The sequence below is a fragment of the Malaclemys terrapin genome, chromosome 3 (genome assembly GCF_027887155.1).
Source record: "Malaclemys terrapin pileata isolate rMalTer1 chromosome 3, rMalTer1.hap1, whole genome shotgun sequence".
Taxonomy (NCBI): Eukaryota; Metazoa; Chordata; order Testudines; family Emydidae; genus Malaclemys; species Malaclemys terrapin.
Window position 1 is genome coordinate 45861063 of NC_071507.1, and position 18055 is coordinate 45879117.

An 18055-nucleotide genomic window follows, 5' to 3' on the forward strand; every position below is an offset into this window, starting at 1 on the left:
GTTAAGAGGGGCTGGTTTGGGTGAGACACATGTTTTTGCAGCAGAGTTTGGTAAGGACTAGAGGGGAAAGAGATGAGTTTGGGGAAAGTTGGTGGAGGAGAACATTTGTAAATTGTACAAGTATATAACCCACACCTGCAGTTTGCCAGATTCTGGAACTTCGGACTGAGCCTCTAGGGGGTTCTACCCTCTGAGCGACCTACAACAATAATGGCAACCAGAGCCATCTGTCACCATTTCCCAGCATGCTTGGAGTCAGGAGCAAGGCAGAATGGACACAAAAACCCTGCTGAAACCAATAGGGAAGCTACTGCATGGGGTGACCTGGACCTACTCAGCCCCTCAGTGGCACGGGACAGCCTGACTCAGAGACTTGTTTTAATTTCAGTTTTGAGCTTTGCATTTGGGACTTGGAGGGAGCTGAGAAAGAAGCAGAACAGCTCAGGAAGTCTCTGCTTAACTCCAACTCCCCACAAAGGGAGCCCGAATTGCTGTGGGATCTAGTGCATGGGTCAGGCACGTCTAGTCCTGCAGAGACTAACATCCAGAGTGGCAGAGATCCAACCTGATACCAGCTACTGAGAGCCAGCAAAGACCTCTGCAGGACTCCAGACCAGGCAGACAGGAGAGCACTCTGCCCCACCCAGAGGCAAAGACATTGTAAAAGAACCTCCTTTTTTTCCCCTTTGTTTAAGCTAGCAAAGGTTCACAGCACAGCAGCACTCGTCTCCAGATTCATCCTCAGCATACCATCTGCCTCGGAAGGTGCAAAGGAGAGAGCTGGCGGTTGGGAAGAGTTATGAGTGTTGGGGGATGGGAAATTTGTTGCTGTGTTAGAACTTATTAGTTAACTCTAGGCTTTCCTTCCCCAGGTCCTGCTCCCAATAAAGTCCCCTTTGTATTATATTGTTGTCTTTGGATGTGTACTTTCTTTGCTGGGGTTTGTGTTGAGGTACTTTATTGTTTCTTGTTTTGTACTGGGTTTTATACTCCTTGCCAGCAGTGGCAGCATAATTCTTTTTCCCAAGGGATAGCACCCCAGGCACAGTGGAAAGTCACCATGGCTGGAGACAGCAGCTGTCATTAGAATGAACCCAGGACCCACCCATGTGAGGAGAGGGGAGAAGCCATTCCAAGTGGCAAGCACCAGGGAGGAATCCTGAGTCTCACCTCAGGGGTGGGGCTACAAGTACATGTATGTATTGCAGAGCATTCACAAAATACTCTACAACTTCCACTTACAATGGATCCCACTTTGATACAGCATGGCTACAAAATCATTATAGCTGGGGTATAATGGATGTCCCCACATTCCACAGTGCTTGGGGTTCCAAGAGTCGATAGGGGCTACAGTCTATAAGGACTTATTTAGTAGGTGATCACATACATCTTTGGTTATTTGACACCTGAAGATGCTATGCTCCATAGAGTGCACTTCCCCTGCCTTTAAAGCAATTACTCCATCAGCAGTTACAGGCAAGTCACTTAGCCTCCCTACACTTTGTAATATGGACACATCTACCTACCTTATCTACACATGATGTTTGTTAGGCTTAATTCACTCATGTTTGTCACGTGCTTTGAGCTCTTTAGAAGAAAGGTGCAATTAAAAAAAAAGTGCAGAGAGTTGACATTTATTGATTGCCACAATCTGATATTTCTTCAAACTCCAACTCAAGAGGGACTGGATAGTTCAGGCAGTTGGCATCATCATTATCACAATGGCTACATCATGGCACAGAGATGCCCTGTTCATAAGGGTGCAGGAAGCTCAGGAGTTGTTATATATAAAGGATGGGCAGCACAAGGCAACGTGCTTATGCCAGATCAACTGCTCGGCTAAAGATAGGTTTTCAAATCCAGCAGTTGTCTCATGTCTCGGTTTTCGGCTGCCCATCAAAATAAACAAAAAGAAAAAAAAGCCTTTTGTTGCTCTCATTCACTGCTGTACCAGGGTTCAAATGAGACTCCTGCAGTGAATTACAATTGGAGCATTTCCTCCATGAGTGTGTTCTTACCTTTCCTGCCTTTGTGGAAAGTATAATTTTGTGTTTCTTTATCAGAGGCTGAACGGAGCCACAAAAATCCCTTTTAGTCAAAGTGATTTCATCGCTTTTTCTTCCAAGGTTGCCCAGTTGAAGAGCTAACATCACAATGCTTCTCCTTCACCTGAGGTCAAGCATTAATAATGCTAGACAAAGATAGCAAGTCAGTGCAACCCTAAATAAGTTTCCCTCCCATCAACGATTAATAGTCCACCTGCAGAGATTGCCTGAAACTTAATTAAAAATGAATGGAAAACTTAAAAAATCCTGCTCCTTTTCAAGGTGTAGCACTGTCCTGAATACATTCTGATGGACAAAGGTGGACTTTACCAAAGAAACTAGGGGTTACTTTTCCAGGGTCTGGGGTTGTTGAGATCCAGACTTTTAGTATGGGCCCATCTCAGGCGGGATCACACACACATAGACCAGAGAGACAAATTTCCTAATGATTACAGGACTAGAAACGAGAAGTTCAAGTTCTCGGTCTGTCATCAACACCATCTCACGCAAGTCACATTATTTCATTGTCTTAGTTTTCCCATCTGTATAATGAGGACAATAATACTTCCCTGTTGTTTATAGGTATCAAATTACAATTTATGGGCATCACTATGCAGTGATTATTATGGAAATACTATAGTGTAAACGATCGATAGATTAGCCTGATGGGTTTGATTTGTTGATGCTTGTGCCAAGACAGAGAATGGTCAGGGTGAACTAGAGGTTTCTAGGCGCTTGAGTTAGTTCAAACTGAGATTGGTGCTTGTGCAGTTAATAAAATTAGTGTGCCTTCTCTTGCCAACCAACCTGATTCATGAGTGCTTATCAAACATTATACGGTCTGAAAAGTTATATTGCACCAAAATGGGATCCATCATTTTCTCCACATCCACTGGATTTGCAGGAAAAGTTCACAGAAAAATGGTGGTAGCATAATCTCCAATTTGAAAGCTTTCTCATCAATGACAAAACAATATTCTCAGTTTTAGATGCAGCCATGCATTTTGGCAAGTTAAGCTAAATGTGTCCGACTGTAAGGCTATTAATACACCATTTGGGTGGTATACATTTAAATATGTGACATTTAGTATTGCTTCTCTCGGGGTACTTCAAAAAGTGATTGTACAGTGTGGGGGGATTACAAGGTTGTGACATTATCATGGCTGTGATTTTAATGTGGGATAGGGCCTTGTAGAAACAATCAAAAAATTAGGTGTCCTCCTGCTTTCTGCAAAAACTTATCTACCACTGATATTAAATGGTCAAAGATTGGTCTAACAGAAGTTAATTGTATTGGACATACATTGAGCAAAAATGTCTTAACTGTTGATCAAGGTAAAATAAATGAAATAGTTGAAAGGTAAAGTGGATCTACAGGAATTAATGGGATGATAACTATCTGACAAAATTCATTACACTCTATTTCCTTTTAGTAAATTATTAGAAAATGATGTTGCCTGGCATTGGGAACAGACATAAATAGATATTTAAGCAGTTTAAAAACTCTAATCACCAAGCTTCAAAATACTATGAGTTAACTAAGCCTGTTATCTTGTCAGAAGATGCATCTTCAAAAGGATTAGGTGCAATCCATATGCAAGAAGAGCTGCATTTTCATCAAGATCCCTAAACAAAACAGAAAGATCAAGGAGGAGATGTTGGCACTTGTGTACAGTTGACTTATGCCCAACAACATTTGTTTGAGAGAGGAAAGATACATGCAGAAGCTGATCAGATATTACTTGAAAGTTTGCTTAAACACACTTTGCTTTCATCACCACACAGAATCCATCACGTGATGCTAAATCGGCAAAAAGTGTGAACTGTAAATTTGGTAAGGAACTGTACATATACCCTTAGCAATACAGTAAACAGATAAATCTTACCTGAAAATGATGCTGATGAATATGAAATTCATGCAGTGGTGCAGAATTCTTATTATTTCAAAATTAGCAGAATTCCAAACCAAAACACAGAGCGGTCCAGCTATACATAAACTGTCATTTGTTTTACAAGGAAGGCCTAAAGAAATAGCAGAGGTCGGCTTCAAAATAAGACCATATTAGCCACATAAAGCAGAAATTAGTGAGAACAACCATCATGCTAAATGAAGGAAGACCAGTTGTTCTATAATTTCTGAGAAAAGAAATGCTCACTAAAGTACAGAGCACTCATCTACGTAATGAAAAATGTAAGCAAAGGGCAAGAAACTATGTTCTAGCCTGGGGTGAGTGCTTAGATAACAAAGTAGCTCATTGTGATACATGTAATTGCTTCCAAAGAGCACAGGCAAAATGCAAGGTCACGAAGTCCTAGAAAATTCATGGAAAAGGCTAGTAGGAGATTTAGTTGAAATATGTTAAAGAATTTACAGTAATTATTACTCATTTCATGGATGTTCCAAAACTAACACGTCAAGTATAATGGCGATTATCCACATCAGGTTATTCTATATAGGTTCTTACACCATACTCAGCACTTCTAGTAGTTCATTGAGCAATGTGATTAAACGTCTGTCACATGCTTGTACATTTACCCTCTCCCATCATGAAAACCAGGGAATACTAGAGATTCTGATTTATGAAAATAGGCCACAATTCTCAAGGGCAGAATTTCAGGAATTCATTAAAACCTACTAGTCTGAGCATGTCACCTCCAAACCAAAATACACACAGAGTAACTAGGTGACAGAGGCATTCAGACAGTTCAACGTCTCCTAAAAGTTACTGTGAAAGAAAAGAAAATACTAGGCTTGAGCCCTCTTTTCGTTTATTTGTGAAAGGGCTCTCCTGCCACAGGCACACAAACACACACACACACACACACACTTCAGAGGGAAAAAAGGGGGGGCTTGGGGAAGTTTCTTCTTGTCTTTTATGTTAGAAATTCAGATCCTGTCTGGAATGGAAGACTCTGACTCTTGAAGTGCTACTCAAACAACAACATCATAAGAGTCAGGAGAGGGAGCTGAGCAATGGAGAGGGAAGGAATATTTTAGTCAGGCTGCCTAAAAATACAGTTTTATTGGGGTTTTATTAACCACAATGACTAATTAGCATGTTAAAAAAAGGACATTTTTGTTAACCCTATTCTTCAATTGAAGAATTGGCGATATACGCGCCCTTGAGACTCCCAACAAATACTCCAGCAAAGCCAGGGAAGAGCAGGGTTGACAGCCTTGATATTTATGAAGGCAAAAAACAAGCAGAAAAAAATTCCCCCACTTTCCAGGCCTTCTCTTGTACATCACAGAAAAGCAAAAAATCTAGCTCACAGAGAGGCGAAGAGAATGAATCTGCATGTTGAGGAGGTTAAATGCTAGATGTTGTATTAGAAATTTGTGTTGCACAAAGCAAAATAGAAAATCCACAGAAGATATTGCTCAACAGTGATTTCGGGTTTTGCTTTGAAAAAAAAATCATTTTCTTGGGGATCCCATATGTCTTATGAAAATGCATAGTATAAACTATTCTAAGAGAGCACTAAAGCATTCCCAACGTTCAACAGCACTCTAGCATACAGTAGGTCCTCACCACAGCTTCTACAAACAGTAGAATGTTGAGCATGCAAATTTCTGCCATCTTCGGAAAAGAGATACAATGCTCCCAGAGTGCTAAACCTTCCAGACATCAGTCTGTTCCTCAATACTGATAGGCACTGGAAATTGTAGTTCTTGGAGAAAACATAAGGAATAAATGCAACTGTCTGCTCCAAATTCAGGAGCATTTAAAAGAAGGCCTCCTTTTCCTCTTCTGCTTGCAAGCATAGGATCACAGAATATAAACATTAAAACAGCAGAGAGCTATTGTCTGGAAAAGGAGGTTTACAGAAGAGATACCTAGTTGAGAGAGAGAGAGAGCTATATTTTAACTACAAGGTTAATGCCCTGGTTGTGGGGATTCCACCAGGAGGCAGGGGCATGGAGTATTTTTTAGAAACAAAATCAACATTTCTACATCAATGAGTTATGAGCTGCCATTGCAACCTCTGTGTATTGATCCTCATAAACAGCAGCAGCTACCATGTATATCTGGTATATCTGCTACCATGAAGCTTTATAAAATCCTGTTCATCCAGCAAAACGCACTTTAAAAACAAATGAAAGACAGAAAATTAAAACTTTGTCTCATTTTCCAGCCCATTGGAGAACTTCACTTATGATCAGTGGAGAAAAGAGTCCCACTAAAATAAACTAAGCACTGAAAATAATGGAAGACCCCCTTGTAGGGATGAGAGGGTAGTGCTATTATTTATATCATAGTAACACCAAGGAGGCCTCAGTCAGACAGTAGGTGTGTTAGGCACTGCGCACACACAAAATGAATAGACAGTCTCTGCCCCAAAAGTGTACATTCCAAGTGTAAGCCCTGTGGCCTGAAGCTTTAGAGGGTAAAGAGCTCTCTGTAACATTCACAGCTATTGGGGAATATGGAGAAAGAATGGTACAGACAGAGCTTCTTTTGCATAATCTTTCTAACCAGAATTCCTGGAATCACCATAACTGTACACAAACTCAGAATTGGTTGGGTGTGGTGGAACTGACCAGGAAGAAGGGGAATGTATTCCTACCTTGAGACAAGGATTCTGCTCAGAGTTCCTATATATTACTGGTTCCCCTTCACTGAAGATCCTGGGCTGTTGAGAAGACTCTGACAGAGCGTGATGAAAAGAGGGCTCTTTGTTGAAGCTGCAGATGACAGCAGCAGAGCTGGGTGAATTCTGGTGAGGTCCTGCCTACCCATTTGTTACATACAGCTGAAAACACTCTACCTGGGTTAGGTGGTGGAGCCTCAAGACAGAACCAAACAGCATTTCCCCAGAGGCCAGAAATAGGCCTGCCTGAGTGCGCCTCACGACTCTGGCACTGTGCTACCCACTGACACCAAACTGTGGATGTAAGATGGGGGGACATTGGCTTATTGGATTTTCACACTGGCAGATGGGAAACAGAGTTAACAGACTACAGCCAAAGTTACTATGGGAGCATGTTTTATTTATCATGCTTAGAGATATATTATGGCTATGCTTTCCCAGGTTGATGCTGTATTCCCTTTTTTCCCCTAATAAAAAGTTTTCCTTGATTCAGGCACACTCAGAACTTGCAGCTGGGGAAGTATTGCCTAGTAAGTATACCCGAGTGGGGGTTTGAGCTGGAGGTGTTTGTTAGTTTAAAGAGGGACCCCTAGTTGTTTGAGCATAGCGCTCACAGCTGCTAACAACACCTGGCAAAAGGGTTCTACAAGTACACAGCAAGAGACACTGGGTGGAAACAGACAGCCAGGGAAAGCATAAAATAACAAGAATATTATAGGTAATGCACTCTCTGTAACCCATTCAGACCTTAGACTCTGCTGAGACAGCTAACAAGGGTAGTTTCTATGATGTGGACTGTTCTCCACTGGGAACTGAGCTAAGTGAGATCATCAACATATTTCACATAGACTACCAGAAACTCACTGAGTGGTAAATGACTAAGGCCTGGTCTACACTATGAGTTTAGGTCGAATTTAGCAGCGTTAAATCGAATTAAGCCTGGACACGTCCACACGACAAAGCCTCCTTTTTTTTTTTTCTTTCTTTTTTTTTTTTTTTTTTTTAACTTAAAGGGCCCTTTAAACCAGTTTCTTTACTCCACCTCCAACGAGGGGATTAGCGTTAAATCGGCCTTTGCGGGTCGGATTTGGGGTAGTGTGGACGGAATTCGATGTTATTGGCCTCCGGGAGCTATCCCACAGTGCTTCATTGTGACCTCTCTGGACAGCACTCTCAACTCAGATGCACTGACCAGGTAGACAGGAAAAGCCCCACGAACTTTTGAATTTCATTTCCTGTTTGCCCAGCGTGGAGAGCACAGGTGACCACGCAGAGCTCATCAGCACAGGTGACCATGATGGAGTCCCAGGATCGCAAAAGAGCTCCAGCATGGACAGAACGGGAGGTACGGGATCTGCTCACCATATGGGGAGATGAAGCAGTGATAGCTGAACTCCGTAGCAGTAAACGAAATGGCAAAATATTAGAAAAAGTGTCAAAGGCCATGAAGGACAGAGGCCATAACAGGGATGCACAGCAGTGCCGCGTGAAAATTAAGGAGCTAAGGCAAGCCTACCACAAAGCCAGAGAGGCAAACGGAAGGTCCAGGGCAGAGCCGCAAACATGCCGCTTCTACGCGGAGCTGCATGCCATGCTAGGTGGTGCAGCCACTACTACCCCAACCGTGTGCTTTGACTTCATCAATGGAGAATCACGCAACAGGGAAGCGGGTTCGGGGTACGAGGAAGATGAGGATGAAGACAATGAAGATAGCTCACAGCAAGGAAGCGGAGAAACCGGTTTCCCCAACAGCCAGGATATGTTTATCACCCTGGACCTGGAACCAGTAACTCCTGAACTCACCCAAGGCGTGCTCCCAGACCCTGAGGGCACACAAGGGACCTCTGGTGAGTGTACCTTTGTAAATATTACACATGGTTTAAAAGCAAGCATGTTTAATGATTAATTTGCCCTGGCAATCACGGCCAGTACAGCTACTGGAAAAGTCTGTTAATGTGTATGGGGATGGAGCGGAAATCCTCCAGGGACATCTCCAGAAAGCTCTCCTTCATGTACTCCCAAAGCCTTTGCAAAAGGTTTCTGGGGAGGGCTGCCTTATCCTGTCCGCCATGATAGGACACTTTACCACGCCAGGCCAGTAGCATATAGTCTGGAATCATTGCATAACAAAGCATGGCAGCGTATGGTCCCGGTGTTTGCTGGCATGCAGACAACATCCATTCCTTATCTCTCTTTTGTTATCCTCAGGAGAGCGATATCATTCACGGTCACCTGGTTGAAATGGGATGATTTTATTAAGGGGACATTCAGAGGTGCCCGTTCCTGCTCGGCTGAACAGAAATGTTCCCCGCTGTTAGCCATGCGGTAGGGGGGAGGGGTGAAATGATCATCCCAGAGAATTGTGGGGGGGGGGGGGGTAGTTTGCTTTGTGCTGCATGTTAACCTGGAAACCGCAGCCCCTCCTTTTACATTGCAAACCCATTTTAAATGGCCAACCCAACGGGTGCTTGGTATGGGAAATGACGGCGCTACTGTTTGAAACCATTCCCACATGTTAAGAAGGTTAAAAAAGCCAAAAGACTGTGGCTTACCCTGGCTGCCTGCAAGCTGAAATCTGTTGACTGGCACTGCGTGAGTGATCTCTCACACCAAACCGGCGGGCCCTCAATATAAGAGGAAAAATGCGACCTTGTAATGGAAGCACATGTGCTGTGTAATGTGAACAGCAAAATTTAACGTGAAAGAGTGTACCCATTGTTCTCTAAAATGTGTCTTTTCTTAACCACCTCTCCCTTCTCCTCCACCAGCTGCAAATGTTTCTCCTTCACAGAGGCTAGTGAAGATTAGAAGGAGAAAACGGCGGACTCGGGATGATATGTTCTTGGAGCTCCAGATGTCCTCCCACGCTGACAGAGCACAGCAGAATGCGTGGAGGCAGTCAATGTCAGAGTGCAAAAAAGCACAATATGAACAAGAGGAGAGGTGGCGGGCTCAAGAGAGCAAGTGGCGGGCTGAAGAGGATAGGTGGCATCAGCTTGCTGACAGAAAGCAAGAGTCGATGCTCCGGCTGCTGGAGCATCAAACTGATATGCTCCAGCATAAGGTTGAGCTGCAGGAAAGGCAGCAGGAGCAGAGACCGCCGCTACAGCCCCTGTGTAACCAACAGCCCTCCTCCCCAAGTTCCATAGCCTCCTCACCCAGACGCCCAAGAACGCGGTGGGGGGCCTCCGGCCACACAGTCACTCCACCCCAGATGATTGCCCGAGCATCAGAAGGCTGGCCTTCAATAAGTGTTAAGGTTTTAAAGTTTTAAACTGCAATGTGTCCTTTTCCTTCCCTCCTCCCCCACCCCTCCCAGGCTACCTTGGCAGTTATCCCCCTAGTTGTGTGATGAATTAATAAAGAATGCATGAATGTGAAGTAACAATGACTTTATTGCCTCTGCAAGCGGTGCTCAAAGGAGGGAGGGAGGGTGGTTAGTTTACAGGGAAGTAGAGTGAATGGGGAAGCGGGGGAAGACGGAGGGTTCATCAAGGAGAAACAAACAGAAATTTCACACCATAGCCTGGCCAGTCACAAAACTCGTTTTCAAAGCTTCTCTGATGCGCATCGCGCCCTGCTGTACTCTTCTAACCGCCCTGGTGTCTGGCTGCCCGTAATCAGTGGCCAGGTGATTTGCCTCAACCTCCCACCCCGCCATAAATGTCTCCTCCTTACTCTCACAGATATTGTGGAGCGCACAGCAAGCAGCAATAACAATTGGAATACTGGCTTCGCTGAGGTCTATTCGAGTCAGTAAACTGCGCCAGCGTGCTTTTAAACGTCCAAATGCACATTCCACCACCATTCGGCACTTGCTCAGCCTATAGTTGAACAGGTCCTGACTACTGCCTGTGTACAGCTTCATGAGCCATGGCATTAAGGGGTAGGCTGGGTCCCCAAGGATAACGATAGGCATTTCAACATCCCCAACACTTATTTTCTGGTCCGGGAAGAAAGTCCCTTCCTCCAGCTTTTGAAACAGACCAGAGTTCCTGAAGACGCGAGCATCATGTACCTTTCCCGGCCATCCCACATTGATGTTAGTGAAACGTCCCTTGTGATCCACCAGGGCTTGCAGCAGAATTGAAAAGTACCCCTTGCGGTTTATGTACTCGGTGGGTTGGTGCTCCGGTGACAAGATAGGGATATAGGTTCCGTCTATTGCCCCACCACAGTTTGGGAATCCCATTGCAGCAAAGCCATCCACTATGACCTGCACGTTTCCCAGAGTCACTACCCTTGATATCAGCAGGTCTTTGATTGCGTTGGCTACTTGGATCACAGCAGCCCCCACAGTAGATTTGCCCACTCCAAATTGATTCCTGACTGACCGGTAGCTGTCTGGCATTGCAAGCTTCCACAGGGCTTTCGCCACTCACTTCTCAACTGTGAAGGCTGCTCTCATCCTGGTATTCTGGCGCTTCAGGGCAGGGGAAAGTCACAAAATTCCATGAAAGTGCCCTTACGCATGCGAAAGTTTCGCAGCCACTGGGAATCGTCCCACACCTGCAACACGATGCGGTCCCACCAGTCTGTGCTTGTTTCCTGGGCCCAGAATCGGCATTCCACGGCATGAACCTGCCCCAGTAACACCATGATTTGCACATTGCTGGGGCCTGTACTTTGTGAGAGGTCTATGTCCATGTCCATTTCCTCATCACTCTTGTTGCCGTGCTGCAATCGCTGCAATTGCCTCCTCGCCTGGTTTTGCTTTGGCATGTTCTGGCTCTGCATATACTCCAGAACAATGCGCGTGGTGTTCATAGTGCTCATAATTGCCGCGGTGATCTGAGCGGGCTCCATGATCCCAGTGCTATGGCGTCTGGGCTGAAAAAAGGCGCGAAACTATGTCTGATGGAGGGAGGGAGGGGCGAGTGACGACATGGCTTACAGGTACAGGGAATTAAAATCAACAAAGGTGGCTGTACATCAGGGAGAAACACAAACAACTGTCACAGAGAATGGCCCCCCCAAAGATTGAACTCAAAACCCTGGGTTTAGCAGGCCGTTGATGTCACGGAGGGAGGGAGAAGCAAATGAATACAGAACAAATCTGGTCCATCTATTTTTTACATCTTAAGCTGGCAGCAGACGGTGCAGCATGACTGATAGCCATCGGCATCTTCTGGGTGCTTGGCAGAAGATGCTGTACTACGACTGCTAGCCATCATTGTCAAGATGGTTCAATAGGACTGCCGGCAGGACTGAGTCTCCAGGAGACAAAACATGTCTGCCCAGGTGCCTCTGATCGAACTCACTGAGGAATATGACGGTGACGGATATCAGTCGTAATACACCATCTACTGCCAAAAGGCAAGGAGCTGCTGCTGTATAGCAATGCAGCCCCACGTCTGCCAGCACCCAGATAGCCGATGACAGCTACCAGTCATACTGCACCATCTACTGCCAAAAGGCAATTAGCTGCTGCTGTGTAGCAATGCAGTACCACGTCTGCCGGCACCCAGATGACATATGGTGACGGTGAGCTGAGCTGAGCTGAGCGGTCTCCATGCTTGCCGTGGTATGTTGTCTGCACAGGTAACCCAGGTAAAAAGGCACAAATTGATTGTCTGCCATTGCTCTGACAGAGGGGGAGGGGCCTGACGACATGTACCCAGAACCCACCACGACACTGTTTTTGCATCATCAGGCATTGGGATCTCAACCCAGAATTCCAATGGGCGGCGGAGACTGCGGGAACTGTGGGATAGCTACCCACAGTGCAACGTTCCGGAAGTCGATGCTAGCCTCGATACTGTGGACACAGTCCGCTGATTTAATGCACTTAGAGCATTTTATATGGGGACACACACAATCGTCTGTATAAAACCGATTTCTATAAAACCGGCTTCTATAAATTCAATCTAATTTCGTAGTGTAGACATACCCTAAGTCACAATTGATTTAGAGTCAACCTAGAAGGGATGTAAACAGTGTCAGTTACACAGTGATGAATGGACAAAAGAGAGAGGGAGGGCGAGTTGGTAGAAGGTAAAGCAACTTCCAGGAGGTTGTAAGATACAAGCAGGACCTCCCTGCTTTGATTTAGACCTCGATTAATTGCCTTTTCTACACCCTTGTCCTTCTACTCCCTTGGTTAGCAACTTCCATCTCTTTCCCTTGCTGGCATCCAACACACATCCTCTCTGAATTTGGCCCCAGGATGGATCCAAACCAGTGACCAAGAAGTGAAATGCTTCTAATTGGATTACTGATACCTAGAGCCACTTAATCCCATTTCCTTTAATTTGACTAAAATGCAGAAAATACAGGAAGAATGAAATCAAAAGTGAGGATGACACCCCCTTATCTTGCTCGTGAGTTTGTTTTGTCAAGACAAACTTCACAGGTTTGGTTTTTCACGTTCTTGAGTTATGCTGTGGAAGCAGCTCTAAGGAGAACTAGAAGCCTGTACTATTTACAGTAATAGAAATTAGTTTGCATTTCTAAAAAATAAGAGCACTCCACAGAATTACTGTCATTGCTATAGTACCTTTCATCCCAAATGAGCCCAAAGCCAAATATAAACTGCACCCAGGAATCGCTTCACTCGCCACTGAAATGCAGCTGCCTCTGGGGTTGTACACAACATCTCCATGACAATAGTTCACGATAACACTATAGAATGCTTTTGGAAGAATGTGAGGAATATTCTATTCAGTTGAAACTGCAAGGGGAAGCTAGAGTAGACAAAATATAATTACCCTACATTATGGTTGGTCTGAGGTATACACCATACTTCTGAAAAATGCCATGGGATCTTTAATTACCACAACTGGGCAGGACCTTATGTCTTAGCTGAAAAATAATTCCACCAGCACAATACCCCCTATATCATGCTGGATCTTTGGTGCAGTATTGACTCAAAAGGGAGAGAAACACTTATTTTATCATTAACCTGACTTCATCAGCACCCATGAGAAGTTCATCTTACAGATCTATTCCGCAAGGACTAAACCGGCCCAAAGAGCACCCTTCAAGGCGGACTGACTTTAAAAGGAGAGACATCAGCTGAACTATGGTCTTATATATAAACAGAAATTAAGTCTGTTGTATATTAAAACATCAATACAGGCCTGGACAGTAGTATTCACAGCAGAGGTATGAAGTGAGCCGTTCTAGTATAATGTTTTGTGCTTTGTTTGCACCATTATTATATGTATCTGAAGTTTGTGGTTTATAGCAGTATTTGCAAAGTGCCCGTTAGTGTTTGGGAATGTGCAGATACTGGCTATGTTACAGGCATAGAACAGGCAGAGTCCGAGGTATAGGACAATAGTAACTAGAGAGGGATAAGGCTATCCATTTTCCTGCAAGCACAGGATGTAATCCCAAGAGCCATGTGGAGCTGAAGGAAATGTTTCTATCCTAAAATTTTCACTCTTTCATTTTTGGCCCTCAGCTTTTATTTTTCCAGTAAAATTCAACTAAAATGATCATTTTGACAACAAAAACATGAAATTTCACATTGCAGATTTGGAATGTTGCATTGCAAAGCCACTTGTAACTCAAAATAGGCCCATTCTCATGGGGATAAGGGGGCCCAAGTTTAAAAAGAAAAACTCCCATACTGTGAGAATGTGTGCGTGCAAAGGAAATGGACGGATTTTCAAGTTAATAACGATGTCGGTGGAAAGTCACTTTTCCAAACATTTGGCTTTTGTTTGTGTTACACCCTGCTCCTGCAGTTCAGTAGAAGGCCTGTCAGATATTAAAATGATCCCTCACCTGATTTTAGTCAGTAGAAGGAGTTAATCACACAAAACAGGTGCCAGATAGCAAAGAAGCTTGATCTGAGAAATAGCATCACCACTGTTCTCTAGTTTACAAACAGCAAACCCTTTAGCCCTATTATTGGTTCTCTCATTTGCCATACTCTAGCTCCAAAAGCCACTCTACTTCTCTAAATTGTTAGCAGCTTTTATAGCCAAAGATAAGTGTTCATCACTTTTAATGTCATTGTTGCATCTGTTTTGTCATTTAGCTGTAGCAGGTTGTATTACAATGAGACAATTAATGAGGAAATGGATACAAATATTTTTATTTCAAATAGCAGCTCTCGGACAAGGTCTGGAAAACAGAATCAAGCCATATGATTGTAAAAGAAAAAAACCTAAACAAGTGGGCATCATGCCACTATTTGTGAATACTCTGTAAATACAAACATCGTAACAGGGCGAAAAAATGTACATTTTTCACTTTAGTCTGGCTTTTTTTTTTAAATTAATTTGGCCCTTTTCGTTTCACATAAATGCAAACTCAAGCATGGCACATCAACAAACAGGATCATTTATCTTTTTGTGAAAAGCCAAACATTGCATTCCCATTCAGAAAAAGCAGCATTTACAAAATGCACTGCTAATAACTGAGGCCTTCAAAATGAAAAAAAAATCATTTCTATTACTCTGTAATACATTTGCCATGAACATGGTTCCTTTGTAATTATATTTAGCTAAGAAATGTCCCTTTATTTTCATAATTTCCTGAAGATATAGAGGCAGAGGAAGAATGCTTATGACTGATGGAAAGGAGAGGAACTTAAGTGCTTGCTACAAGAGGCAGAAAACTCTTCTTGATGTAATCCTTGCAGAAATGTCCCTTGACTTCGGGGAAACAAGCATTCTTTTAATTTTATTAACATTTTCTAAAATATTGATCTGTGTTATGAAGTTCTTCTGAGAAAGCACAAGAAATTTGATTAATCATATTAGAGACATGAGAACTGGAAGGTAGCCTACATACATCCTCAAAAAAATAAATACTGAAAAATACATATGAAGAATATAAAATTAGGTAGAAATGTATAGAGAGGTAGATCCTTTGCAGGCCTCTAGATTCTACACTTTTATGTCACTGAAACATTTGGCTTATCAATATATTTTGTCTATTATGCCAGGCAAGGCTCTGACTCCACAGGAGAATAGCACTGTGGATCTCTGCAGGAATATAAGACCTTTTTTTCCCAAGTAAAACGTTTCCTAACTCTGCAAGGGAGGTTGGCAGTAGATCTCAAACTCTGGCCTGTCTTTTTAATACCCCTACAATAGCTCAGTTGGATTGAGACCAGCTGTTGGTACATTACCATTTGTAAATGCTTAAAGCGACTACTCCTCGTTTTCTTGGCAACATTTACTGTGGAGGGGGGGAAAAGCCACTTTCATTCAGACATTAAGAATTGCTTGATGCCAGCTTTGGCATACACAAGCCATTGTTTGCACAGCTCTCTTCAACAAGTTCTCAAAAAAATCAACCCTGTAGGGAGGAACTCAGCCCCCAAAACTTTGATTTACACTGTCCATCTCGTCTTCATTTGAAAGAAGACGCATCTCTAGTCCGACTGTTAAGGGCTTCAGTTTTGCAGACTCCCCCCCAAAAATCACCTAGGTGACACTCTCATGCATGATTATAATGACTTCCCTATGTACATCTAAGATTAGCAATTAGAGAGATTGGATCTTTCATTTTATGTGGCCTAAAATCACAATTTGGGTTGTGGGAGTTTGGGAAAAAGAAACACAAAATAACCATGGTTTTACAATAGCAAAAATGCTACTATAGACACTTGAGTTTTATGCAGGTTACAAATATATGGTTATAGCAATGAAGAACACAGACTTACCAGAAAAATTACTTTAACATTTTTCATTTCTACTATTCAGTTGAAAACAGCTTTTGTGACCTTTCATTGTCTCATCCCTTCCAACCATCCCTACCAGAGCTGGGTGCACTGGAAGTGTCTGAGCACGAATGCTAACATCTCGATGGTTGCAGCTGCTAGTACAATAGGATTAATTTGCCATCTACCAACTCTAATGCCCTTCTGTTTCATCTTCTTTCCCCACCAGGGGCAGTGGTGACAGCATCTGTTTCACTGTTTTTTTAGTGGCGCCTTTCGTGCTGTTATAGTTAAGGGTCTGTCATCATTTCCATTACATACACACACACTTCTAGAGGGAAGGGAGAGTTTACAACTACCCATCTAAAATAAAAGAAATAATTTGGGGCTGCAAGTTGGCACATGCACCCAAGAGTGAAGCATTTTAACAAATATTGAGGATGTGGGGCACTCTATGTAATGTAAAAATAATGGCAGTAAGTAGGTTAAGATGTTCACTGATTTATTTTTTTAACACTTCTGTTCCAAAATAAATCCAACTACTCTTTTAAATGAAATTTGGCAGGAAATCACAGCTCAACATACACCTTCTTCTTTATTTATTCAGAAGCTAATAAGGCAAGTGATGGGGGCTAGTTTTTAAATGGTTACAGCCAAGATTTTCAAAAAATGATGAGCAATTTGGGGTGCCTCCATTTTGGGTGTGCAATGTGAGATACTTTAAAGAGGCATAATCTGCAGAAAGTGCCAAGCATCTGCCCTCTGAAAATCCTACCATGCTACCAACAGGTATTTGTATAGCATCTGACTTATCTCCACCCTGTGAATTTTTTCTCTGACTTTGCTTTTGTGAGAAGAGGGGGGGTTATTGTGGGCCAGCCAGTAGGGCCAATGAGATCTGCTAACAGATAATGGAAATCTCCATTAGCTCAAGTGGTTCTGGAATCCTACGTTTGGCAGCTCCTGGTTCTGCAGGTATGTATGGAATCTACTCTCTAGGTTGTTTGTAGTGCATGGATTTGTTACATATCACCTTGTGAGAGCAGAACTTCCAAGAGCTTAGAATCCCCAGTCAGCATATCTGAAGCAGTAACTCCACTCCTAAGAGACTTGCTTTCCATCCCTAAGAGGACCAGGAGTGACAGTGCTGTCTAGAGAGGTCAGATTATTCAAATCCCAGAAATAACCAGGAGGAGTGACAGGTAAACCTTCATTTTCAGAGGCCTCAAAGGCAATTTAACCTAGTACAGTAGGTCTCAGCTCTAGTTGGCACAGCAAGTATTTTGCCTCAATCATCGGTGGCATTTTTTCAGTATGAAATTATAATGCATGTGCAGGCTTTGCTTTAATACAAAGGAACCCTGAGTCAATATAACAGGTCCAAAATCTCTGGAATGAAAATATTCCAACTAGCAAGGTCTCCATACGATAGAGAGGAATGGCTCCTACAACAGAAAGGAGCTGCTGTGATCTGTTGTATTAATTGTAACCAACCTTTCCAGAACCCAATACTCACTGGGGTGTGAAATTCACTAAAATTTGTACAGCCAGCATGAGGTCCTTCATAACACTTAAGCTCTTAACATAAAACTGGAATGCTCCATAGAACCCTGTGTGGGTTCTCTGCACTGTGGGGTAAATTATACCCTTTATGAATCTACCTGCAATCTGGTCAACACTATGTATTTTAAAACATTTCCAGTTAAGCCTTCTTTCTTTACTCACACCCAGGGGGCAATGATTAAAAACAGGGGAATGGACACAAGGACTCATTGGTTCTGTTTCTGATTATGGCATT